Genomic DNA, 26568 nt, shown 5'->3' on the forward strand with positions numbered 1-26568 from the left:
TCAGGTGGCCCCTTTTCCCTGGCATCACTTGATCATAGAGGCCTCCAAGCAAGCTCTGCATCTATAGGGTGAAGTATGTCTCCTGATGACCCTAATGGAAAGGCATTATAGGAGCTGCCCCTTGGCTGCCATGACCTGAAAGCGGAGAGACCACGTAGGCACCAGCCTCAGTTAGGAGTTGCAAACAGGAAAGATTCCTTCACACCTAGGAGACAGATTTATGACTGAGAGATGTTTCACAGATACAAGAGGATGCCTATAGAGCAAGTGATGTGTAAATTTGATGTAGGACAACAGCCTCCACTGACTACGTGACTAGGAACCTATTTAAGGTTCAGTTTTTCCTTTATTCAAAGTTCCATGTTGGTGGCAGGCAGTCACTCTGTCAGTCTGCTTCTCCTGGTTCCACGCACCCCTTTCCCATTTTCCTTCAGTGTTGCTGCATCTACCTTGATTCCGAGGGAAACCATTGCAGGCAAGTATTTCCATTAGAAGGCCTTGTGTTCTCTCTCCATTTTTCCTCCCTTTTCTTCTATTAGCCTTGAGGGATTGCATGAGTGAATGTATGGGTGTGAGTGTGTCCCTCTGTGCATCAATAAACTAGATTAAAATTCAAAGACTTTGCCTTTGCGTCAGTTCCTGGAAGTTCTGGTCCCTTCGTAAACACTGCTGGGATTCGATCCAAAAAGGGTACTTGTAAGGAGCCCCATATTGGTATGTTGAGCTAATTAATAGTCCCCAAAATTTGCGCAGATATCCTTACAAAAAGCTATGAAGTGAAGCAATTTTTTAAATTTACTCAGGGTAGCATCCACATTAGTTTTTACATATGGATGTAAAAGCCAGATGGGGATGAAAGGTGACAGGTAGAAAATCTACTCATTTGAAATCTGAGTGCTCCTTATTGTCTCAAATATGTTCCCCACTTGTGGTGCTATGCAGCTGAAGCAATTACTTTAACCCAAGTCAACTAACATGCTTTTGCGCTTTTCCTTTTAAGAACTGAATTCCTATCCAGAAGAAGGAAATGTCAGTATTTCTCAGATAATACTTTACTGATGGTGTCCCACAGTCACCTCTGTTATTCCTTTTGTTTTATTTTCTCTTCTGCCCCCTCCCCTTGGCCTCTCCTGGTCTTCCTTTGGCCAAACCTTTCAGAAATAAAACTCATTTTTCATAGGATGGAAAAACTGCTTTCACTTGCAGCCCTCACATCATGACACACAATTTTCTCCAGTAAAGCTATCTCTGAGATTCCTGTCTTTCCTTAAGAGCTCGGGACATTTTCTGTTTACAAAAACCACACACACAAATGAGAAGAGCAACTTGTTCACATGGGGTGATAAGAAGAGATCTTGTAAGTCAAGTGGCTGTAACATGAGTCTTTGAAGATGTACAAAATTTCACAAGAAACCACCAAATAAGGCTGTTTCTCTTAGCCCAGTCACGTTTCCCCATTAGTTTTATGACTTCACTTAGGAGGAAAAGCACACATTTCTTTTCAAGTATATTTCTCTCATTCAGTTTTGTCAAAAATTTCCTCATCTGTCATCTGTCAAACTCTGGGCTTTCTAGAATATTTATTTATTTACTGAAGTAGTGAAGTTTTGATATCACAACCCTGGGCAAAACTAGAAAATGGAACAATGCACACACTACACAGAGAGTTAGTACGGTGTGCAGTGCAATCTTACATATGTCTAATCAGAAGTGAGTCTGATTCACTTCAATAGATAACTCAAAGCCATGGTATAGAAGTGCAGCCAGAGTGGTCAGAATGTGGGCTTAAAACTGCAGAGGCTGAGGAAATCTACCTTGAAATATCTAAGGAGACAGATGAAATCTTCCTTAGGTCAGTGACAATCTTTCAATCTAAGGGTTGTTGCAAAGATGAATTGCCAGAAATGATACTGTTCTTGGCTCCTTAAAGAAACATATTGTGAATTTGCTCTCAACTGTAGACACTCCATCATTGGTGGCCCACCAATGCCTCAATAGCATCCTTCAAGTGAGTCTCTGGTATTTCATCCCTTTCAATGGGAGTCTGAGGATGATCAGCTGATAAATAAATTTGGAGGTACCTAGTTAAGCAAAACAAATGAGACATGGCAAATAGAGGAGTTATTAGAGCAGGACTTTGGGATTGAATCCCAGAGTTCCATGTTACAGAATGAGTAGAATGGCCCCCAGTCACAGCAGGGCTATTTTACCAACTTTGGCATTAAGTAATCTGCTCATTACAATGTAAAGAATCCATACCGCTACCATAATCATAAGGCTATTAATTGCAGATTCAAAAATTACCTCAGTGTACCACTGCTTCTGAAGGAAACAAAAGGCAGCATAATGAGGTTATGGACATATGCTGGGGCAAGGAAGGGAGGCATATCCTGTCACCCTCTCTAGCTGGATATGGGGTTTTCATAATTACTGTCTAGCATAGGGGTCATGATGAGGACCTGATATATATTTTGGGAATCATGATGGCCCAAGGTAGTTGGAAACACGACTGTATCGAGGTCATGTTGACCAGGCTATTAGATAGACCAAAAGGACAATCACTATAGGTTATGCTAAACATTACACCTTCCTATGAGGGGCATCACTAGGAGGTGTAGGGGGTTCATGCCACACCAGTGACACCCTAAGGGGAACTGACACCACTGCTGCCCAAACATCTGCCTTTGGGCAGAAACAGGCTGTGGCATTTGCCTGAGTCCCTTTAAAACGCTGAAGAGATAGTGTGAATGGGTCAAGGCTTAGTGGGGAGCCATTCAGACTACTTTTTACCCCAGTTCAGAAACTGGATTAAAAGCGGGAAGTTCATATTGGCCCTGATTCTTTTACACTTGAATTTGAGCTTTGCACACCCGTTCAGGGGTAAATGCCCCTTGGCACGGGTCTTTTGAAAACTGAGTTTTTCCTGTATCTTTTGAGAAAAACTGGATGCAGGCAAATGTGAACTTGGCCCAGTCATGTTCAGGTCAAGTTCATGGGAGGGATTAGGTCAGAGGGAGGGCAGAAGACAGAACATGCCTCCCCTTCATTGGGATGAAGGAGGAGGAGGAAGGAGCAGGAGGAAGGGGAGGGATTAAGTCAGAGGAGGGCACAGGACGGAACATGCCTTCCCTCTCGCAGGCAGCTTTCTCTCTCTCTCTCTCTCTCTCGTATTTTTATTCTTGACAGATTATGCAAATGCTTTTTCTACAGGTTGATACATTTTGATAGAATGTGTGTGCTTGTGCTACATTTCCCTTTCTGCTTGCTGCCTGCACGGCACCTCACTTTGCAAGTGGCTTTTTTAAAAACTATTTTTTGTGTGCAATATGTGAATGCTACAATGCGAATGTTACAAATGTTTCCCTTTCAGTTTGGCAAATTGATACAACATGTGAATGCTTTTGCTACATATATATATATATATATATGGCATGGGGTGGCAATCGGAGGGAAAGCAAAGAATGCAGAGATAGCATTCTGAGGTGAGGTATTATTATTATTATTATTATTGTGACAGGAAGAGGATGGCATGGGGGGGAGGCAAGGGCTTCGGAGGTGGCATTGGGCTTGAAGGGAAGGGTAGGGAAGAGGTTCCAAAGAGGAGGAAATGCTGGGCTGGAAGCAAAGGGAAGGCTAGAGGCTGGCATGTGGAAACCATGACTTTGGGGGTGTCACACTCCCTCAGCCTCAGCGAAAGGCAATGGCAAATCTCCACGGAACCAATCTTGGCAAGAAAAACCCCAGGATGGTGTCTTTTTAGGGTTGCCATAATCTGTAATGACACAAATACACACAACACACACAGACACCTGGAGGTTTTTAAATTTGACAAGTTGACAGAATATGCGCACACTGCCGCCATTTTTTTTAAAGGAGTGGGGGAAAGCACCCATTCCGTTGGCCAATGGATGTAGGATACGTCACCTTTAACAAAAGTGGAAGTGAATTTGATTGACAACAAAGGAGGCTCCATTTTAAACCGGTACTGCAAATGTGAACTTCAGAGGGGTAAATTGCCCCGATCGAGGTAAAAGGTAGTACGAACTTCTTTCCAAGCAGATTCGATCTGGGGACAACTGGATCTGCCCAGTACTATCCAGGGCAAATGAGCGAGTGGGAATGGGGCCTGGGAGGAGAAAGGAGAGGCCCCAGTTTTTTAAAATAAATAATTTTTTAAATTTTATATTAAAAAAATTAAAAATAAAGTTTAAATCTTTTAAAAATTTCTTTTAAAAGAACATGTAACAAATTTTCACTTTAACCACATGAAACTGTGTACATGTAAATACATTTAGGCTGTGCATATGATATTGTAATTTAAAGGTATAATTTAAATGTTGCTAGTTGTTTATGTCACAACTATTGCCAATATATTCAGTGATATACAGGAATTGCTATTTATGAGTACAAAAAACATTACTAAGGATTCTGTATCGTGTAAGAGAGAAGGTCGGGGGGGAGCGTGACACCATGAGTTGCCACTCAGGGTGACACCAACCTGTGCCAAAGGCTACTTGGGGAGAGGGGGAAACAGTATGGTTGCTTTGGCCCTGCAGCATTAACTTGTTGCTGGATTTCAGTATTTATATTCTTTAAAACTGTTATAAACTTGTGTGAGGATTTATCTGAATGTGCTGCAAGAACAATGCCATCCAAAAGACATGCTTTAGATAATTTTCTACTTACTATAAATCAGAAAAAATATATATATTCAGAATGCTGCACAGTTCTGAGAAGGACCCATTGCCCTTCAGTTTATATGACAAGACTTGGAGTCAGTTTCTGTAGTTACCAGCCCCAAGTTATGCAATTCAGCTACTCTTCCTCTTTGTCTCAACCGTCACATAAATGGTCGGTATTGTGTCATGCATCTTCCCCTAACAGCTGCAGCATTCTAGTAAAAAAAAAAGACTGAATTTTGCTTCCTCAAAATTTCACCCATTGTTTATGCCAATGGATAGGAGGCAAATCCAGTGAGCAAGAAACAGTATTATCATGAAATGATAGTGACAGGGTTTAGAAGTATCTTCTTACAAATAATAAATCACCTTGAAATCATTTATTTAAATTTGTTGTTGTTTGTTGTTGTGTGCCTTCACATCTACTACACAACCAATATAAAAAAATTCTAATAGTAAATTAAAACTTGAAGTCAATTTCAAAAACTTGTCAGAATACAAAAAAAAATTTCATCTTTTGACTGAAGAGGCTCATTTCGGTTGTGGTGCAACTTATTGCTACTTTTATGGGGCTACGGGGCTTAGCTACTTAAGCATATTTTGTACCAGGCCAGTGTTTTATAATAGCCTATGGCCTGGCATCCTATTAGTATTTGACACAGGTCAACCCTGCCCCACCATTTTGTGCCTGGCAAGAAGGGGAAAGGGGAATCACAGAAATAGCTGGCTATGTCTCTACAGCCAGATATGAAAAATTTATGTCAGCTGCTCAGAGCTCTGCTGAGCCATGCAGGACTGTTATCTAATTGTGTTTTTAAGCAAATAAAAAGTAACTATTTTAATTACTTCCAAATAATGACCAAAAATAAGCTTTTTAGTTTTTGGATTGGGAACTACTTTTTTAATCATGTAATTATAAGAATAGCTAACTAATTTATGGTCATTGCAGCTATACCCAGTTACTTTTAAAATTATCTTTCCATGCTCTGGGCAGTAGCTCTGTTTGTTTATGTGTCTGCAATAGCATATGAAGTAGGAAGAAAGCATTGTTTAAATATAGTGTCTTGGTGGAAGATATAAAATTCCCCCTTCCTATTGCTGCTTCTCTGCAGTCTGCCTCCCCCCCCACCACCCTCCCCCCCCCCCCCCCACACACAGCAATTTTCTTCTCAAATGAGTTTCAATATTGAATATAAAATTATGTGGGGAAAATACAATCACAGTGAAGACCCACAATGACCGGGACTAGTGGATCTTTCTCATAGACAGGGATGGGAACCATAGGGCCCTCAAAAGGTTGTTGTACTACAGTTCCCAACATTCCTCACTTTTAGCTTTGCTGATTCGGGCTGAACCTATACGAGGGCTGTATCCCAACTTCATTGTGTAGTGTCCCTGTCCTGATTTACTGCCACACAGATCTGTTTTAATTGAAAATGAAATCAGTTTGAAAAGGACCCCACGTTACATAGCCACATCAGAGATTTTCCTACTGTGTACATGTGTTCACCTACAGTCTGCTCATATGACTGTAGCCACTGAGGGTTGGAGGTTGGATTCCCACAATACATGCACATATTTGCATATTCACTTCATCAAATAGCCTTTGTTTTCTTTTCATTCTGATTGCCACATGTACATCAAGCTGGGAGAGAAGAGGAAGGTGAAATGCCAGCCTGCAAATGGGTGCTTACAAACACCCATTCCCCCCCCCAAAAAAAAGACAACACTGCCTTTCTTTTTTTAATTTTTTTTTTATTATTCCACAATTATAAAACATTGCTTACATCGAACATCAATGCAAAGACACAAGGATTATCTACAAGCTATCAAAAGGATAGAAGTCCTTGTTGGGTTCAACATCCCTGGAAATCCACAAGAAATTTCAAACATTTACAGGGAAATAAAAGAGGAAAAATAAAAAAGTACACAATCCACCAAATATAGCTCATAAATCCTTGTTATATATCTATTAATAACTTCCTGAAGTCATTACAAAAGTTGATTCTGTTCAATCTAATTTTATCTAGCTTATTCTTATACATAACAAATTAGTAAACTTAATTACATTGTCATATAACTGTTCATTTTAAACTCTTACCTTTATGAGTATCCCAGGTCTAAGAATATTTTTTTCAAATTTCTACATTAGTTACTGCTTCCTTTTCCTTTTACCCATTTCTGGTTACATATTTCAAAGATAGAAAACCATTCTTCCTCTGTTTGCTCTTTTTGTTTAAAAGAGCTGTTAGGTAATCCCTGTTTCTCATCTCTATTACCTTCAATAGCCAATCTTCTATCCCCAGCATCTCATCATATTTCCATTTTTGTGCTATTACCATTCTAGCCGCAGTGATCAAATACAGTAAGATTCTCCAGTGTTTTCTTTCGAACTGTAATGGCAACTTGTTAAGCATATTTAATAGATAAATTTCGGGTCTTAGTTCAAATTTTGTTTGAAACGCTTCTTCAATAATTCTATGTATTTGTTTCCATTTTTTTTCGTACAATGCCACCACATATGAATCCAAGTACCTATTGCAGAGTTGCATTTCCAACAGTTCTTTGATCTTAGGTTGTAAATCTTTGCCATTTTATTTGGTGTCAGATACCATCTTTGCTCCATCTTAAGATAATTTTCTTTTAATGTCTGCGATCGAGTAAACCTCTTTGTTCTACTTCTCGCATATTTCCAACTCTCAAGATCAATAATCCTTCCACAGTCTGTTGCCCACTTAATCATGGCCTCTGAAACCGGGTCTTCTTCCTGATGACAACACTGCCTTTCTAGATGCTAATTCAAACAAGAGAATTACCCTTCCATGGCAAGAATGATCATGTGACTTAGGTGACCACCCACCAACCTATTTAAGCCACCAATGTGAGAGCTGAACAGTGAAGAAAGAGGACAGAAAGAAAACCAATTCATTTGAGATGTGGTGCTGTAGAGGACACTGTGTACAGCCAAACAGACAAACAAATGGGTCGTAGAACAGCTCAAGCCTGAATTCTCCCTGGAAGCTAGAATCACTAAACTGAAGCTGTTGTACTTTGGCCACATCATGAGAAGGCATAACTCACTAGAAAATACAGTAATCCTGGTGGACGTGGAGGGCAGTAGAAAGAGAAGAAAACCGATGGCTAGACTCAATCAGGGACCTGAACCTGCAGGACCTCAGCAGTGTGGTTGAAGACATGGGGTTGCCATGAGTCAAAGTCAGCTTGAAGGTAGTTAACAACAACAACAACATAGCCCTTATGCATCAAAAAGAAGTATTTTCAAGTTGGAAGGAGAGGAATATCATGTGTTTCAACAGGATTGGCATTGGTAAGGATGCGTTAATTAGTCTGTGTAGATCAGGGGTAGGCAACCTTTTTGAGCCGGGGGCCAGGTTGCTGTCCCTCAGACAACTGGGGGGCCGAAGCCGGGGGTGGAGCTTCCATCCTCAGGGGGCGGAGCCACATAACAGGGGTGGAGCATCCACCCCCGGGGCGGAGCCGCATGCTGGGGGTGGGGCTTCCACCCTCCAGGGCAGAGCCACATAACAGGGGTGGAGCTTCCACAGAAGCATCATCATAATCATCACTACCACCACCTCCACTGCTATCATTGTTACAGCAGACCTTTCAGCAATAAATGCACCAAAAATACACAGAAATGCACTTTGGAAAGTCACACTCCTCCTCCTCTTTCTCATTGAGAGGGGATTTTGCACATAGAACACCAAGGGCAAGTGAAAATAATAATAATAATAATAATAATAATAATAATAATAATCAGTTACAAGCATGGAAACTACTAAAATGCAATTCAAAATAAAAGGCAGGAAACATGCACTCTTTCAACCCAGAAAAGCCACAAGGTACAACTGAGAGGGCAATTAAATAATAATATTAATATTAAAGTTACAGGCATGGAGATTACTAAAATGCAATTCAAAATAAAAGGCAGCAAGCAAAGAAAAGCCAGAAAGTACTACTGAGAGGGCATTTTGCAAAGAACACCAGGGCAATTAAATAATAATATTAATATTAAAGTTACAGGCATGGAGATTACTAAAATGCAATTCAAAATAAAAGGCAGCAAGCAAAGAAAAGCCAGAAAGTACTACTGAGAGGGCATTTTGCAAAGAACACCAGGGCAATTAAATAATAATATTAATATTAAAGTTACAGGCATGGAGATTACTAAAATGCAATTCAAAATAAAAGGCAGCAAGCAAAGAAAAGCCAGAAAGTACTACTGGGAGAGCATTTTGCAAAGAACACCCACCTAACCCCCTCCCCCAATGAACCAACCTGTGGTTGCAGCTGCTGCTCTGGCTCCGTTTCTCCCTGGCTTTGCCCTCCTTCTGCTGCCTCCTCCTCCTCCTTTCCCTGCTCTTGGGAGGAGGAGGGCGGAGGGCGAGGTGGAGCCTGCTGCAGGCCCACTGCAGCCCCTGGAGCCCTGTTGGAGTGCTGTAGGGGCTGCAAGGGGCCTGCTACATGGGCGCCGCCATTTTGTTTTTCAAAATGGCGGCGAAATCTCGTGTGACCTTTGCCATCCTGAGGTCTCGCGAGATTTCGGCCGCCATTTTGAAAAACAAAATGGCGCCCGGAGCGGCAAAAAACGGGGGAAATCGGTGGCAATCGGCGGCAGGAGTGCACGGGGGCCGCTTGGAAGGCCTTGGCGGGCCAGATCCGGCCCGCGGGCCGCAGGTTGCCTACCCCTGGTGTAGATTATGACATCTGAAAGCTACAATCCAACAACATCTGGAGAGCATGCATAGCCCCTGCCCCATACCATGCATTATAAGTGTAAGCCAATACAATTCAGGCAAATATAAAATCTAGGCTTCACATTTTTCCTGTACGAATTTATGTTTTCTCATAAATAATGATTGATTGATAAACTAGTGGGATTTATATGCCGCCTTTCCCCCAATATAGGGCCGAATGATGATACAGGGAAAACCTAAAAGCATCTGCAAACACCTAAGGCCTGTTACAGACTGCCAAAATAAAGCTGCTTCAGGTCTCTTTGGAGGTATGCTATTTAAATGATCCTAAGAGTCTGGAGGTCGCGCCAAAGCTACACACCATTCCTAAGCACTGGAGTGCAGGTTTGGTGCAGCTTCCGGATTCTTAGGATGCATGCATCATTTAAACAGCATACCTCCAAAGAGACCCGAAGCAGCTTTATTTTGGCAGTCTGTAACTTTCAGGCCAGAATCCAGGAGAATTGATCACCTTCCAGCAACAGCTGTGTGCTGGAGAAGGGTGTGGCCCAGCCCTCTGTTGAAACATTTTAATGAGAAAAATTGGTAGACAAAGATGAGAAGAACTTAAAAGGAAACTGGATGATTTCCAGTGAAAACAATAGTAAACTCAAAACAGAAATGGAAACCAACAAAACTAGTGCGGGTTATAGACCGCCGCTTTGAGGCGGTCTGCCGCCGCCGCCGTTTGCTCCGTAAGGGAGCTGTCGCAGCCAAACTGCGCAGCTCCGTTACGGAGCAAAAAAGAAGCTCCAAAATGGAGCTTCTTCTTGCGGCGCCCTAATGACGTCGCGAGGTGCCGGGGCGCATTCGCGATGTCATTAGCGCCGCGACACTTTCGGACGCAGAGCGTCCGATACGTAAAGATGGCGGCGCCCGTATGAACAGGGCGCTGCCATCTTGTACGTATTCTATACGTACTAGGGTTGGGGGGGTGCGGAAGCACCGCCCCTTCCTAACCCTAGTACATATAGAATATGTACTAAATGGCGGTCTGTAACCCGCCTAAGATATGATAGATGTGAAATAAAGTTTTTGGAAGAGAAATTGGAATTTAATATAAACAGCAAGTAAAAGAAAGTACAGTGGACCCTTGTTATACGCTGGGGTTTGGTTCCAAGATCCCCCATGTATAACAAAATCCGTGTATGCTCAAGTCCCATTAAATATAATGACATAGCAAAATGGTGTCCCTTATAAAAAAAAATGGAAAATCAAGGTAAATTTATACTTTTTTGGAACATTTTCAAACCGTGTATACTTTAATCCGTGTATAAAAAAATCCGTGTATAAGAAGGGCCGACTGTATTACATTTTCAAGAAAAGAAAAGGTGGAAACAATGGGTTGTATCTAACCTTGGTCCTGCTTACAGCAGACACTGTATTATAGTAAACAAGTTAGTCATTACTACTTTTAAGTCCCATTTATTTCCATCGGCCTCTTTTAAACATAATTAAGAGGGAATCCAGTCCAATTTGTCAGTATAATTTTTACTTATTACAAATAAGAACTGAAGCCACTGCTACATAGTAAAATTCTGTCGCTGTGGACCTTCCAAAGTAACTAGTTCTCCCTGTTTATGTTCTAAGAGAAACTCACTGAACCAAGTAGCCTCTGTGAAACAAATAAAGAAAATCCTAATTTATATTTGTTCAGACCCCTAATGAATAACATGCAGTATTTTCTCATTGGTCATTGTTTCAGTAAGGTATGCCACACTTCCTAATCCCATAGTTCACACCATTTAAAAATGTATACTTCATCAAAAATCAGATTTCAAAATCATTGTAGCAATGAAATACTTGCTTCTTCCCACCTTACTTACAAGTAGCTTAAATTCATGTGTATGGTTCTACCACATTTTATTCTCACAATAGCTATGTGAGGCAGGTAATGATGGTGACTGGATCAAAGTCATCTAGTGAGAGTCATACCCGAATGAAAATTTAAACTTCATTCTCTTTGTTCCATCACTCTGAACCATTACAGCACATTGGTTCCCATGGATTATCCAAGTATATTTTCAGCATACTCAATATCACAAACATACCCTTTGGCTTCCACTTTTTTCTCCAGAAATCAATCCTATTTATCCCACCTTTCTTTTGCATGAAATTCCCATTTAAAGCCTTGAGTTTGCTTATGTGCTCTTTCTCTCTCTCTCTCTCTCTCTCTCTCTCTCTCTCTCTCTCTCTCTCAACCAAATAGTAAATGTGTTGATGCACTAAGATGCTAAATTAGAAGAGAGCAGGGCAAGTTATGATTTGCAGACACCATCTGCTCCTATAGAAGAATATTTTGTCTGCTAAAGCCCTCTGTGTTTCCCACAAATCCCCTGGAACCTTCTCTGACTGTGTAAAGTGTATGTGCATATATTTCTTTGTCTCTTCAAAGAATATCCCCAGTTAGGAATGGAAGTTATTCAATTATACATTGAATATGAATGCAAACCTGCCTAATTCACACTTTCTAAGACAATAGACAGACCAAAACATGGTTATCCTTCAGTATTTGCAGCTTCCAGTCTCACAGAAAGAATACACACAAAAATGTGTGTATTATTTAGGATAATAGGGCATGATCCTATATTGTACTTACAGAAGGTAATGCTCCACCAGCACAGTTCTGTGTGGCTAGCCCTTCTGGTCCCCAGAGTGTGGCTTCTGAGTGCCAGTGCATGCTCTCGCTGCCATTTAATAATTGGGGAGGGTGGACTAAGTACAGGTAGTTTCTGCCTGTTCTTCCACAACAAGAAGAAAGGACATAATTCTGCTTGCTCTCCACCAGCTGTACTCATACTTGCTGTAGGTCTGGAACAGTGATGGCTGCTATCTTCTCCCAGCAGGAAAACTACTGATAGATGCTGCCCATGCACCTGTCACAAAAACTAGGAATTAAAGGGGTGGGGTGGGACATATTCCAGCACTTGGAAGCTGCCTTCCATTTGGGGGGGTTACAAGGCTGTTGAAGTGTTCTAGATATGACAAAAACTTTTACACTTTTGAGTATTGGTTGACTCTATATTGCTGTTTTTTTACTCATGGAGCCCTATAGCTGACATTGTTTTGGCATTTGAGAGAGAGAGAGAGAGAGAGAGAGAGAGAATTAGGTTAAGCAGTGCTGCCTGCAAAAAATGGCACATACTTGGGAAAATGTATGGCGGGATACAAACCGCCGCTTTGTGGCGTTCCCCCGCTGGCACCATTTGCTCTGCGCGGGAGCTGCAGCAGCCAAACTGCGCAGCTCCCGCGCGGAGCAAAAAAGAAGCTCCATTTTGGAGCTTCTTTCCGCGGCGCACTGATGACGTTGTGAAGCGCCAAGGGCGCATTCGTGACGTCATTAGCGCCGCGACACGTCTGGACGCTATGCGTTCAGTACATAAAGATGGCGGCGCCCATATGGAAGGGGCACCGCCATCTTGTACGTATTGTATACGTACTAGGGTTAGGGGTGTGTGGAAGCACCGCCCCTTCCTAACCCTAGTACGTATACAATATGTACTATATGGCGGTTTGTATCCCGCCTATGCCTCAGAGAAATGGGCAGAAAAGGAATAGACAATTTCATGCAGACAGATTTGGCCTTTTCTATGTAGCAAATAATAACATGCAGGTGCTAGTCTGGAGTAGGGATGAGGCATTGATGGTGCTGACTGAATAGTGCTCAGCCAACATAAGAAGCCATGAAGCCTATGAATAGACAAATCTGAGATTTAGGCCCACCACTTTGTGGTGCCAGCAATACAGTTCCAAGATAGTAATGGAGCTAGAACTAATCACAAGACAGTATACCATGCCATTTCCATATTGCCTAAAGAACATTCCTGTTAAAGCATGACCTCTTAGCAGCTGCAGTTTCCTGACATTTTTTTGGACCTTGACTGGAGATGGAAAGCCCTTAACACGATATGCTAAGCCGACATGTCTTTTGTTATTTGAATGTCCTTGTATTCCAGTCTCTATTTTGCATGAGAGTATAACACTGCAGCTGAATTATTTATTCAGTAGGTTAAAATAAAATACTATTTCACGGTCCCTAAACCATGATGTTTGGGAGATGTAAATTGGAACTGACACTCAAATCACCTTTAAAATGATACTTGATCTTATTTATGGACTCCCAAATACTTCTTAAGGTTTTGGATCACTGAGCAAAAGACTTTTCTTAGGGGAAGTCTTGAGCAGCTACCAAATAAGGCTGTTTGTAAGCGAGTGACCACATGCTGTCAGTGTTCTCAGAGAAAATGGCCTCAATTTAATTTATTTATCTGATAAATGAAGGGTGAGGAAAAGCCAAAATTACTCTTTAAAAGGAAACATACAACTGAAAAAAAAACAACAATTTTTCAGTAAGCAAATCTTTTTTAGACAAGTAAACTCAGGCTAGATGTAATGAATAGGGAAACTGTCACACAAAAATGGTTATACAGTGTACTTATTATATACTATGTCCTTCTTCAGTTCTTAATGCATACAAGTGGTTAAGAAACATGTGCTCCCAAAACTGTTATTTAGTTAATAGAATAAAGATAAAGGAAGGCAAACTGGTGAAACTGAACACTAAGGCTGGCCCTTCAATTAAGCAGAGTGATCTTCAGGCAAAAGATTTTGCGTGTCATGAAAGGGAAACAAATGGTCTGCTATTAACTTTGTTAGTAATATATTTTACTGCCAGGAATGTTAAGAGAAGTTCTGGGATGTGGCGTCACTAGGGCTGGTGTCACCCAGTGCGGGTAACTCATGATATCACCCTTCTTGACCTCTTCCCATACTACACCATACAGACTCCTTAGTAATTTTTTGTATTAATATTACTATAAATTGTAATTCCTGTATATCACCGAATGTAATGACAATAACTCTGTCGGGATACAGACCGCCCAAAAAGGGCGGTCTTCCGCCACCCTCGTTTGTTGCATGAGAGAGTGGCAGTAGACAAACCGCCCAGCTCCCTCGTGCAACAAAAAGAAGCCACAAAAAGTGGCTTCTTTCTGCGGCGCCATTATGATGACTCAAGGCACCAATGGCGCACTTGCGGCATAATGAAGGCGCCAAGACGTCCGGACACTAGGCATCCATCACGTCAAAATGGTGGCGCCCATATGTACAAGGTGCCATCATTTTGACGTCCTGGCACCATACTAGGGTTAGGGAGCGTCTAAAAACTACACTCCTGGGCAACCCTAGTACGTCATCAGGACGTACTAAAAGGCCCATTTAAATCGGGCCTGTGATATAAACAACTAATAAAATTAAAATTATACAGTCCGTCCTCGCCTTACGCGGGGGATCCGTTCCGGATCCCTCCGCGTAAGGTGAATTCCGCCTATGCTCGAGCCCCATTGGAAACAATGGGGCTCGTGCGTGGTGGTGCGGCGGCGCGGGCGCGCACGGGGCGCAACGGGCGCGGGCGCGCACGGGGCGCAACGGGCACGGGCGCGCACGGGGCGCAACGGGCGCGGGCGCGCACGGGGCGCAACGGGCGCGGGCGCCCATTCAATTGAATGGGACGCGCCGCCCCTTGTGCCCTGCGCGTGCCCCGCGGCTTGAGCGCATATGCTCAAGGCTGCGTATGGCACACCCGCGTATGGCGCGGGCGCGCTGTACCTTTATATAACATCATATGCACAGCCTAAATGTATTTACGTGTTCATACTTTTATGTGGCTCAGGTGAAAATTTCATAAGATGTGATGTTTTTAAAGAAAAATGTAAACAATTTTTTTAAAAAATTAAACTTTTAAACTTTTAAATTTTAAAAGAAATCTGAAACGGATCCTTTCTCCTCCACTGAGCCTTGCCCCACTCACATCACCTCTTCTACTGAGCTCCATCATTTTAAAGGCATATAGGTGAATGTCATAGCCCCTTTCTGCCAAAAGGCAGGTGCTTGGGAAACAGTGGTGTTACCTCCCCTAAGGAAGGGTGACCAGATATCATGTGCAAAGATGGACAAGGCACTGTAAAATGTAGGATGTTCAAAAAATGTAGGACATTACAGAATAAAAGCTAAAAACACTGATATAAATATCTACATCTCTTATTTCTTGTCAGTTATTGGTCAACTCTTGAATGTTCTTCACTTGCATGTGCAGACTATAGTGATAAAATGCAGACTGAAGTGATATAGAGAGGGTTACTGTGTTCAACCCATGACAGATTATCCACATTTGTAGGTCAACTTGTGATGCTGGATTCTTTGAACATCCAAGTCTGAGCTAACATACCATCTTTGGGGGTGCTGTATTTTGCTATGTTCTATAATAAATGGTGAAATTTTCTTGCCTGATCTGCTGGAAACGAGCAATTTGTGATATTAGTCCCATTTTTAAATAAATGTCCAGTTTTACTCTGGAGAAAAAGCAGAGGGAAGAACCCCAATACAACATAATGTGCTCTGTCCATAAATCCTCAGAAATCATTTAGTCCTCTTGAGACTTGTTTTCTCTTAGGAGTAGTAATGGCGCAGTGGCAGGTTTCAGACCAAAAGAGTTTGATGGTGTGAGCCATTTCTGCTCTATGCAAATATCAAACAGGGCAGTGGGTTGGATTAGATGGCCCTTGTGGTCCCTTCCAGCTCGATGATTGTATGATAGAGTGGAGGTTTAGCCCACAAACCCCCTACCCCATAAGCCCCTTAGGATGCCTGTGGAGCCTATCAAAGATTTCAGACCATGAAACAAACATTGTTTCAGAAGAGGAAATGGTTTTAAAATTTAGAACACTTGCCCCACTCCATCCTCTAAGAAACCCAAAAGTGTGTGTTTGGTTTAAAAAAAAAAAAAGAACCAATTTTGGGTTGAAAATGAATCTGGAAATTTTAAGATCCCACTTCCTTCCAGGATGTCAAAGTCACATCATGCAACCTTCTAGGGAGTGTGGAGGAAAAATATGGCCCCTGCCCACAATGAAGTTGATTACCCATGAATTATAATTTGATTTAGATATGCTTTCCCACAAGCCACCAGGACACACACACAAAAAAAAGAATTAGATTTTCATTTTAAGACATGAGATTTTGCTTCCTGAGGCAAGAGCTCCTCTTATTCATGTGTGTCAGTTGAACAATGGCCATGGGACAATATCTTGTTCTGTCACTGAGAAGAGCAGGCTACTTTATGGACCTCTGTGGGGCACACATTTATGTTCTCCAATGGAGGGCATGTGTGGGCGGGGCTGGTTGCATGTTGGGAGGAAGCACGTGTCCTAAACACACAGTAGTCCTCGTGGGAAACAAACTTACACTACTCGTGCAGCAACAACAGAAACTTTAATATGAATTTCCCTTCACCATAACAACTTCACAACAACTCAAAGTCACAGTCCCAAACCCTTGCCTATCCTAAAGATAGACTTCTTCAGGGCTGGAGTCTCTATTGGGAGCTGGGCCTGTTTTCTCCAGGGCAATTCCGTCTTCCACCCGAATGTTTCTCTAAGGGTTCCACCTCAGCCTTTTCACGCTCTTTAGGAACCGGTCCTGCTTCCCACCTCTCTCCTTTACAGTCCCACCACTGTCCTTCCAGACTTCCCTTACTTGCTGGTTTCCACCCCTCTAGGTCTTGCAGAGTAAAGTCCCCTTCTTCCTGGGGGTTTCGCAACACTACCTCCTCGTGCGGCCCTCTTCCTCGTCCTCCTGAGCGTCTTTGGAGAGGGGCCGGGATCCCGTGCCGCTGCGGGCTCCTTTTTACTATTTCTGTCCCTTTCGCGGCCGCCACTTCCCGGTCTCCTCTTCCGCGTCGTCCCACTCTCCCCGCGCTTCTCTGCCCCTCTCCTCTTATATCCTCTGAGGTTCCTCTTTGCTCCTCCTCCTGCCCTTCTTTTCCCCCCGCCTCTGGCCCCTCCTTCCTTCTTACTTCCTCTTCTCTTTCCACCTGGTCCCCATTAGCCCCTCTAGCTCTCTCCTCACCTGTATCCACCTCACTACAGCATGACAAGGGGTCCCAAGAAGTTGGGAACTGTACTGCAGTCCTCCAACATCTGCCACCTGAGAATGATTGCATCCCTAATGATAATGCCAACCCTGCCAATCCTGGAGCCACATATGCACACTGCACTCCTCATCACAAGGCTTCATAGTTTTCAGCCACTGAAATGGGTAGATTGTCTCTCAACTGGTAATCTACAATCATCAGGGAAGAGCATCTCTGTGCATGAACCCCATTTGCCATCACCTATGCCTATGCCCATACCTCAAGATCTTTTACTTTTCTCTTTTATTTCAACTCATTGTAATGTTTTCTAACAGGCTAAATTGGTAAGATGAGCTGTATTTCTGGCTAACTACTGTCATGGGCATTCTGCGTTTTGGAAGAACTAATATTTTCCATAGTTTTTCTCCCTACTTCTGTAGATGGATGGACTGAAAAATGTTGATGCCTGGAATTTTAAGTTAAAATAGATGGGACATGCAATAAAATGTCTCTGCGTGTGCAATACCTTCCTGAAGCATACTCCATCTACTTCTACCCCACATCAGCCACCATAACAGTTCATTAGTACATGGCTTGGGTCCAGAATACTTGAAGAAATGCCTTCTTCCCTACTGTCCGTCCCGCACACTAAGGTCCTCTGAGAAGAATTTATTACAGCCAAAAAGATCTAGGCTGATATCAATTTCCCAGGGGGCCTTTTCTACTGCTGCTCCAAAGCTATGGAACAACCTGCCGGAGGAGATTCGCCACATTTCTACTCTAACAGCTTTTAAGAAAGCACTCAAGATGGATCTCTTCCGACAGGCCTTTCCAACTTAGTTACCCCTCCCCAGATATTGAGATATAGAGATATGGATATAGAGATCTGGATACGAACTTGACATGAACATGATCACAACTACGAAAATGCCTCCTCATCTGCCTATTTTCCTCCAAATTTTAATCGAATGTTTTTATTGTTCTACTGTTTTTATATTATGATTGTTTAATCCTGTTTTAGCATTGAGATTATGGGGTGGGCATAAGGATTGATTTTTTTTTTCTTTTTTGGATTTTATTGTAACCTGGATGTATTTTATTGTTGTAATTCGCCCAGATTCTTTGTGATAGGGCAGGCTAGAAAGAAATCTATTATTATTATTATTATTATTATTATTATTATTATTAGCATGCCATGTCATTAGCCTGTTCATTCCTTATTGGATTATTCTGAGTCATCTTCTTCCCAATTTGTTTTTATCCTCTAAAGTTTCTTGTTACTATCTCTGTCTTGTGTGTTTATGTTGCTGTTTTGGCTATATAAGTGGCTATATAAGCAGCAGTACTGAGGTCTGAAAGAGCCAGCATGGTGCAGTGGTTTGAGGGTTCTGGGAGACCAATTTCAAATCCCCACTCAGCCATGGAAACCTACTGGGTGACGTTGAGCAAATCACCCTATCTCCACCTCAAAAGAAAGTAACGGCAAGCTCCTTCTGAACAAATCTTGCCAAGAAAACCCTGTGATGGGGCCTCCATAAGTCAAAGTCAACTTGAAGGCACATAACACACGAGAACTCAGGTCTGAGTACCATGAATAGAAGGAATGATGCAGGAAATCAAAAACAATGAAGAAAGCTTAAGGGTTATACATATGGGCATATAGTGGTAGAATGCTCCCCTACTTATCATTTGCCATTAAATCCAATATTGTGTGTGGAAAATAACCTTTTAAGGTTAATACAAGGACATTTCAATTTGAAATACTGGTAGCTGTCCCAAGTTGGGGTCTGTTTTAAAACCACATAGAACAAGAGCCGTTGCTAACAGCAACACAATACACAGATCGCAATCTGCTTTAAAGATTAGTTTCTTATTTGTCAGCAACATTTTGATGAATGAGGAGCACTTCATACTTTAAAAATATTTTAATCTGCTTTTTCTCAGTGAATGTGCATAAGTTGTCCAATGAGTTACACCAAGTAACATTGCAAATATAAACACAATTATCTAATATTTATTTAATATAATATTGATAATTATATATAATTTGATGTACGCTTGTCTGTAACATGTATATATTCTCCTGTTTTTTAACAAAAAATATTTTTTTAAGTAGTAAATATACACATCATTATCTAATACTGAGTGAAGTGAAGTTAGGCCCACTGAACCCAGTGGCATGAGCACATCTGATTATCTTGCATTGTGGCTACTGAGTTTCATTCACAGAACCAGTCAAAGACGTTTTGTTACCTTAGGCAGAGTAGTAGTAGGCCAGCGTCCTGTCAGTGACATGTTCAAGCATAATTCCACCTTATACTTGCCAATGTATCTTTCTGGTCATTTCATAGGTTGGTATTACCTTACTCTGTCCGCATGACCTAAACCACCACCCTGACACACCATGTTGGTGTCACAGCACCCTCCTTCTCACAAACATTCTGCTGCCAGTGGACAGCAGAAGAAAACAGAGAAGCATCTGGCTATGTACCCATAGCCAGTTGAAACCAATGACATGATTTGCAGAAACTCCTAGAGCACCCCAATGGACCTTGGTAGATGTCCTTGGTCTGCATCTGGCTATGGGGATTGATCCCTCCCTCCCAACTCTCCATCAGACAGGGATTGGCCTTGTGAGGGCCTGTCACAGTGACATGGTGAGTCCTGAGGCTGATGACAGCGAGTTCTGGTAGAGTTCTGCATATAGACCTCCTATGCTACATACAACCATGTAGGATCTGGGCCACTGTATGCAAAACCAAGCAAGGTATTTTGACATTTGAGGCAGTAGGTCTCACAAACATCTCTGCCTCCCCTGCCCCTCCCTGGAAATAAAAAATATAGTAATAATAAATTAAAAACTAACCATGTGCTGACTTTTCAGGACATCTAAACTCTGATGACTGGGGTGGTAGGGTTTGGAGAGAAAAATATGCTCTGATCTTTACTTGCTGACACTAATGAGTATGCATTACTAATAATGAAAAAACCCTCTGCTTTTCAATGTGTGCCAAAGAAATACATTGCTGTGAACACTCATAATCTGTAAGAATAAGCTCACAAATCCTAGGAGCTTTGCAGGTACACATCAAAAACACTGCAAGGAAAAAAAAATGCTGGTGATGCGGGAAAGGTGCAGAAGAAAATTCTTGACATTAATAACTCATGCTGCTTCCAAGCAGCAACAAAGCAAGCAAAGAAAGAAACCTTAACAGTGCCAAGGAAACAACAGATATACACATCAACTCCCCAGACTGGCAAGAAGGGGAATATATTTTAAAATGGGGCACAGGTCAACAGGACTGCATTCATGGGGTAGAAGAGGGATTGTTTTAACCCACAAAAGTAATAGGGACTTTCACTAGTACATGTTAATTAAACAGTGGCTGGATTTTCTCTTAAAGCATTCAATACAATTATATCACAAAATGATAAAATATCAGTTATGCAATGCACATCAGTATGTGGCTTGAGGTCCCAGATCTCAGGGTTTGGTTTTCCTAGGGGGTCGCTCCCACTGAGAAAAGCCTCAAATCCTGATTGGGTCGGATCGAGATTGGATTTTTCAGTAAGTGGGAATAAGGCTCTAGTCCTTGGGACAAGAAAAAGAATCTCAGGGCAAGAGAGTTGTTTTAAAAGGTGTGTGTATACATGTGTGGGTTTTGTTTGTTTGTTTGTTTGGCCTTTGTTGGCTTTGGTGTTTTCTGTTTGAATGGCTTCCTTACTCTGTGCTGTGCTGCGTTGATACTTTAATGACTTCACCAGGGACTCTTCTCTGCGACATCATAAGGGAGGGAGTCAACCTGCAGTAAGGTTGCCTTGTTCTACTCCCCAATTCCTGATATTTAATTCACATATTATGTAATTTATTTTAATTATACAAATTACTCTAATTTATAATCTAATTATGCAAATTAGCTACATTAATTGTTGCTTTTTGCCATTATATTTCAACCTTCCTACCATTGTTACCAATTACAACTGATCCTACACCCCCTTCTTCCCTCTGCTTGTTGCAGAACATCTCCCTCCCATGCATCTTGCACCCGCATTGCCCACGTCTCTAACTGCTTGCACCTTGCCACTGTACTTCTCAACCTCCCTTGTCTCCTTTGACTTCCCTCCCTCACTTAACTCTCTCTTCCTTCCTACTCACTCCCTGCACATTAGCCCCTCTCAATGCTCCCCTTCCTTGATTCTTGGACTGTGTTGCTCACACTACTCTCTCTCCCATCTCTCCGACTCCCTCCCTTGCCTCACCTCCTGCCCTGGTGGTGTACTCTTCCTCTGTTTCTTGTGTTCATCCATTTGCACAGCTCACTCTCCTGTCTCCCCATATCCTTCACCTCACCTTGCACCCTTAAAGTGCAACCCTCCCTTGCTTCTTCTACTCTGCTTCTCCCATCATTCTCTCTCATTCCTCTCACACCTGAAATTTCTGAATAGACTTGTTTCTTAAAGAACAATTTGAGAGAACCATGCCTCCACATATCCCTCCATATCTCAGCTTCAACAGGGCTAAGGACATAGTTTAACAAAGGAAAAAAAGTAAGCTTGGAAGCCAGATTAAATGATGGCGCAAACGGGCACTGGCTGCCATGCCTGGAAGCCAAGTAAAACCCAGCTATCTGGGTGGTATGGCAAGTCTATCCCTTGGTCTCAGTTTTTGGCCCTGAAATCTCAGGGTCTGGGATGGTGCCAGTCTGGGAACCTATTGTGGAGAACAGCAATAAGCTGTAATAAGCACAGAGGACTCTGTGAAATATTTGTTAGTATCCCCCTCCCAGGAAATAGTCCCACAAAGATCCCTCTCATACATGAAAAGGCCTGCAACACTGACCCCACCAGAGAGACCAGGAGACAACATAAAGAGTAATGAAAACAATACAGCTGGTACTTTAAAGCTGCTGTCATGCTATGCAGTCGAAAACATGAGGGGGGAAAAAGAGGAAAAGAAAATGAAACCTGTGCTCTCCCCTTGTGCTTACACAACTGCCTTTTTGTTTGGTCAATGTTTCTGTTGTTTCCCAGGAGACCATTGTTCTGCCAACTCTTACAAAGCTGGAATACATACTATATATGAACATTTGGAGGCATCAGTCCAGAACCCTCCTTGTTTTACTGGACTATATATGTATGTGGGTTTTGAAGTGTCAGTGCCTGAGCAGCATCCTTTTGTCTGCCAGGCTAAACTACCCCTTTGCTGTTTTCTCATTAGCATAACACTGACACAAAGATTTGTTGCCATTTGGTCTCATATGTAACCCCTGTTTGCAACGGTCATCAGGGTGCCTCAAAAGTTGGTTAAAAGCTCTTTACAAACCGGCAAACATTTACCGTGGTTGGGATTTTCCCATTTGGAGGTTTCACAAAAGAAGTAAAGCAGATGCTTTGTGAGGGGGGAAAGGGGGGAGGGATGTCAGCAATCTGGCTTATCTTTTGATTCTCCCAGCTCTTACTTAATTTAGCTGTCCATACTAAGGAATAGACTTCTTTCCACAATGACATAGTGTATATTTCTAAGTTTTCATTTATTCACAGGATTGTTAAGAGTGGCATTTCACTTTCACATGTTGCAAAGATATTGCTGAAATAAGAACTATGAAGAGAAAGCATTTTATCTGCTCCATTTTATAAACATACTCTTCCAAAGGCATCTTACAGCATAAAAGCAACATAGCAAATATATTAATAAAGTCATACTAAATATAAACAATATATTTAAACAAAATAAAACTAATTACAATGAAAACATGTTTGTTGTTGTGTGCCTTCAAGTTATTTCCAACTTATGAAAACTTTAAAGTGAACCTATAACAGGGTTTTCTTGGCAAAATTTCTTCAAAGGGGGTTTGCCTGTACCTTTCTCTGAGGTTGAGATAGTGTGACTTGCCCAGTGGGCTTCCATGGCTGAGCAGGGATTCGAACAGTAGTTTCCAGAGTTGTAACCCAGAATTCAAACCACTACACCACACTGGCTCCTGGTATTGGCCTACAAAGCCCTCAACAACTTGGAGCCCTGATATCTGAAAGGCCTCCTCCTCCCAAAAGATCCTGCTAGAAAACAGATCTTCAGAGGAGGTCCTGTTGCAGGTCTCCTTACTGTTTCCTGTTGCATGTCCCAACACCTCATGAAGTTAGGTTAATAAGTACATATAACAGAAATTTCTCTGTAGCAGCACATCAACTGTGGAACTCCCTATGCAAGGACGTTAAGTTGGCCCCGGCTCTTTTAAGCTTCCACCAGGCAGCCAAAATTATGCTCAAAATTTTGCAACACAGACTCCAACCATAAATGGAAAGAGAAATCCCAGAAGTCCAAGCAAGGTTCAGGGAAGGAAGAGGCACTAGGGACTACATTGCAAACATAAGATTGCTAATGGAGCATAACAGGGAATTCCAAAAGAAAATCAGCATGTGCTTTATAGACTATAGCAAGGCCTTTGACAGCATAGATCATGAAAAAATATGAAATGCTCTTAAAGACATGGGAGTGTCAACACATCTGATAGTCCTCGTGAGGAATCTGTGCTTAAGACAAGAGGCTACTGTCAGAACAGAACACAGAGAAATAGAATGGTTCCCAATTGGCAAAGAGGTCAGGCAAGGCTGCATCTTATCACTCTATCTGTTCAACTTATATGCAGAACATATTGTATGAAAACAAGGGTTGGACACAGGAGGAGAAGGAGTGAAAATAGGAGGAGGGAATATCAACAATCGTAAGATATTCAGGTGACACCATATTACTAGCAGAAAATATCAAAGACGTAGAACAACTACTAAGGAAGATGAAGGAAGAAAGTGCAAAGACAGGCTAACTGCTAAATGCAAAGAAAACAAAATAATGTTCATGGAGAACCTGCACAAATTCAACCTAGGCAATGAGGAAATAGAAATAGTAAAAAAATTCTCATAACTGGGTCCAAATATTGATCAGAACGAGAACTACAGTCTAGAAATCATAAAAACACTAAGAATGAGGAGGGTAGTTATGAGAGAATTAGAAAAGATCCTAAAGAGCAAAGATATACAACTGAGCATGAAAGTTAGAATCCTACAAGCCATTGTATTCTCTGTTACCATGTATGGACATGAGAGCTGGACAGTAAAGAAAGCAGAAAGAAAATCATTTAAGATGTGGTGCTGGAGAAGAATGCTAAGGATTCCGTAGACAGCAAAAAAGACAAACATATGGATCCTAGAGCAAATCAAGCCAGAAATCTCCCTGGAGGCCAACATGACTAAACTGAAACTGTCATACTTTGGTCACATCATGAGAAGAGACAACTTACTGGAAAAAACAATAATGCTAGGAAAGGTGGAGGGTAGCAGAAAGAGAGAAAGGCTTTATGCTAGATGGATGGATTCTATTACGTAGGTCATGGATATGAATTTGTAGAGCACTCAAGGCTAGGGAGTCTTGGAGATGTCTCATCCACAAGTCACCATGAGTCAAGATTGACTTGAGGGAAGTTAACAACAACAAAAGGCAGTCAGAACAGTGCTATTCCACTTGGCATTCAGTATTTAAAATTGCTGTTTTAAAACTAGATTCTAATAATGGTTTTTAGACTACTTTTTAGGAGTTTTTCAAGAGTATCTTAATGTGCTTTTTATTAGTTCATCACCTTGGAAGTCCTTGTGGGCTTGGAGGTGATACAGAGGTACTTTAAGCAAATAAATAAACAACCATGGCAATGTTGTTTTTTTGCTTATCTTTATTGGATTTGCATTTCATAATTGTATTATCTTATGCTGTTTGGTATTCATGGATCAAATTCAGGTGCCTTTGGGCACTGGCCATGCTTTGTTAAATGCTGCAAAAGCATTTGGGCCATAATGCAGCTTATGACATAGCACACTGCTGAGTATGCATGGGAGGGAGGCCAGCAGAGTAGGAGTTTGCTGGAAGGAACTTCACATAGTGGAGCAGTGCACATCAGAGGGGAAGATGATGTGAGGCACTGGAACATACCAAAATCACAGAGATGAAACCTCACAAGATGCTGAAGTGCATAATTTATTTGCAATATATAATGTAATTTATTTACAAAAGCACTCCAATGATCACCCCCATTGAAATGTGTTCAATCCAGACTAATGGCAAAATGCTATAAATGATTTTACAGAAGTAAATTCTACTGTGTTCAGTGGGGCTTTTGTTGTTGTTAACTGCCCTGGAGTTGACTCCATTCATGGCAACCCTGTAGATGAAACATCCCAAAGACCTCCCGTTCTCCATGGCTCTGCTCAGGTCCTGCAAATTCAAATCTGTTATCTCCCTCACTGAGTCTATCCATGTGGTGTGCAGGCCCCTTCACTTTCTACTACCTTCTATCTTTCCTAGCATTACAGTGGTCCCTTGTTATCTGTTGGGGTTTGGTTCCATGACCCCCTGTGGGTAACAAAATCTGTGGATGCTCAAGTCCTGTCAAATATAATGGAAAAGGAAAATGATGTCTCTAATATAAAATGAAAAAAACAAGGCTTGCTATTTGGAATTTATACTGTTTTTGAATATTTTCAAGCTGTGGATGCTTGAATTCATGGATAAAGAATCCATGGATAAGGAGAGCCGACTGTATAGTCTTTTCTAATGAGTTATGCCTTCTCATTATGTGGCCAAAGGACAACAGTTTTGTCATCTTGGTTTCTAGGGGGAGTTCTGGCTTGATCAGTTCTAGGACTCATTGTTTGTGTTTTTGGCTGTCTATGGTATCCTCAGCACTCTTCTCCAGCACCACATCTCAAATTAGTTGATTTTCTTTTTGTCAACATTCTTCACTGTCCGGCTTTTGCATATGTATGTACGAGAATATGATAGCTTGGATGATCAGAAAACTTATATCTTTACCCTTTAGCATCTTGTCCAGTTATTCCATAATTGCCCTTCCCATTCCTAGACTTCTTCTGATTTCTTGATGCAGCTTCCATTCTGATCAATGTTTGATACAAAGTACAGGAACTCTTTTAACTATTTTGATTTGCTCATTGTCTAGGTTGAATTTACATAGATCATCCATGGTCATTATTTTTGTTTTCTTATTTATGTTCAGCAGTGAGCCATCCTTTGCCCTTGATCTTCCTTAGTAATTATTACAACTAAGTATGCTTATGACTGCAACCTTTAGGGGGCTTTATAAGTTAACAACCTTACCATCTTCACAACAAAACAAGTCCAATTGTGTTCAGACGTAAGTGCATTTAGGATGCAACCTTG

The 26568-nt window shown here is 41.7% G+C and overlaps 1 protein-coding gene across 1 annotated transcript in view; it reads left to right on the forward strand.

Moving 5' to 3' along the window:
- Positions 1–26568, forward strand: part of TAGAP (T cell activation RhoGTPase activating protein) — a 65170-nt gene that overhangs the window by 23153 nt on the left and 15449 nt on the right. The window lies entirely within an intron of this gene.

This window comes from Sceloporus occidentalis, unplaced genomic scaffold, assembly GCF_023333645.1.
Source record: "Sceloporus occidentalis isolate IW3139 unplaced genomic scaffold, rSceOcc1.0.p SCAF_6, whole genome shotgun sequence".
In the NCBI taxonomy this organism is placed as follows: Eukaryota; Metazoa; Chordata; class Lepidosauria; order Squamata; family Phrynosomatidae; genus Sceloporus; species Sceloporus occidentalis.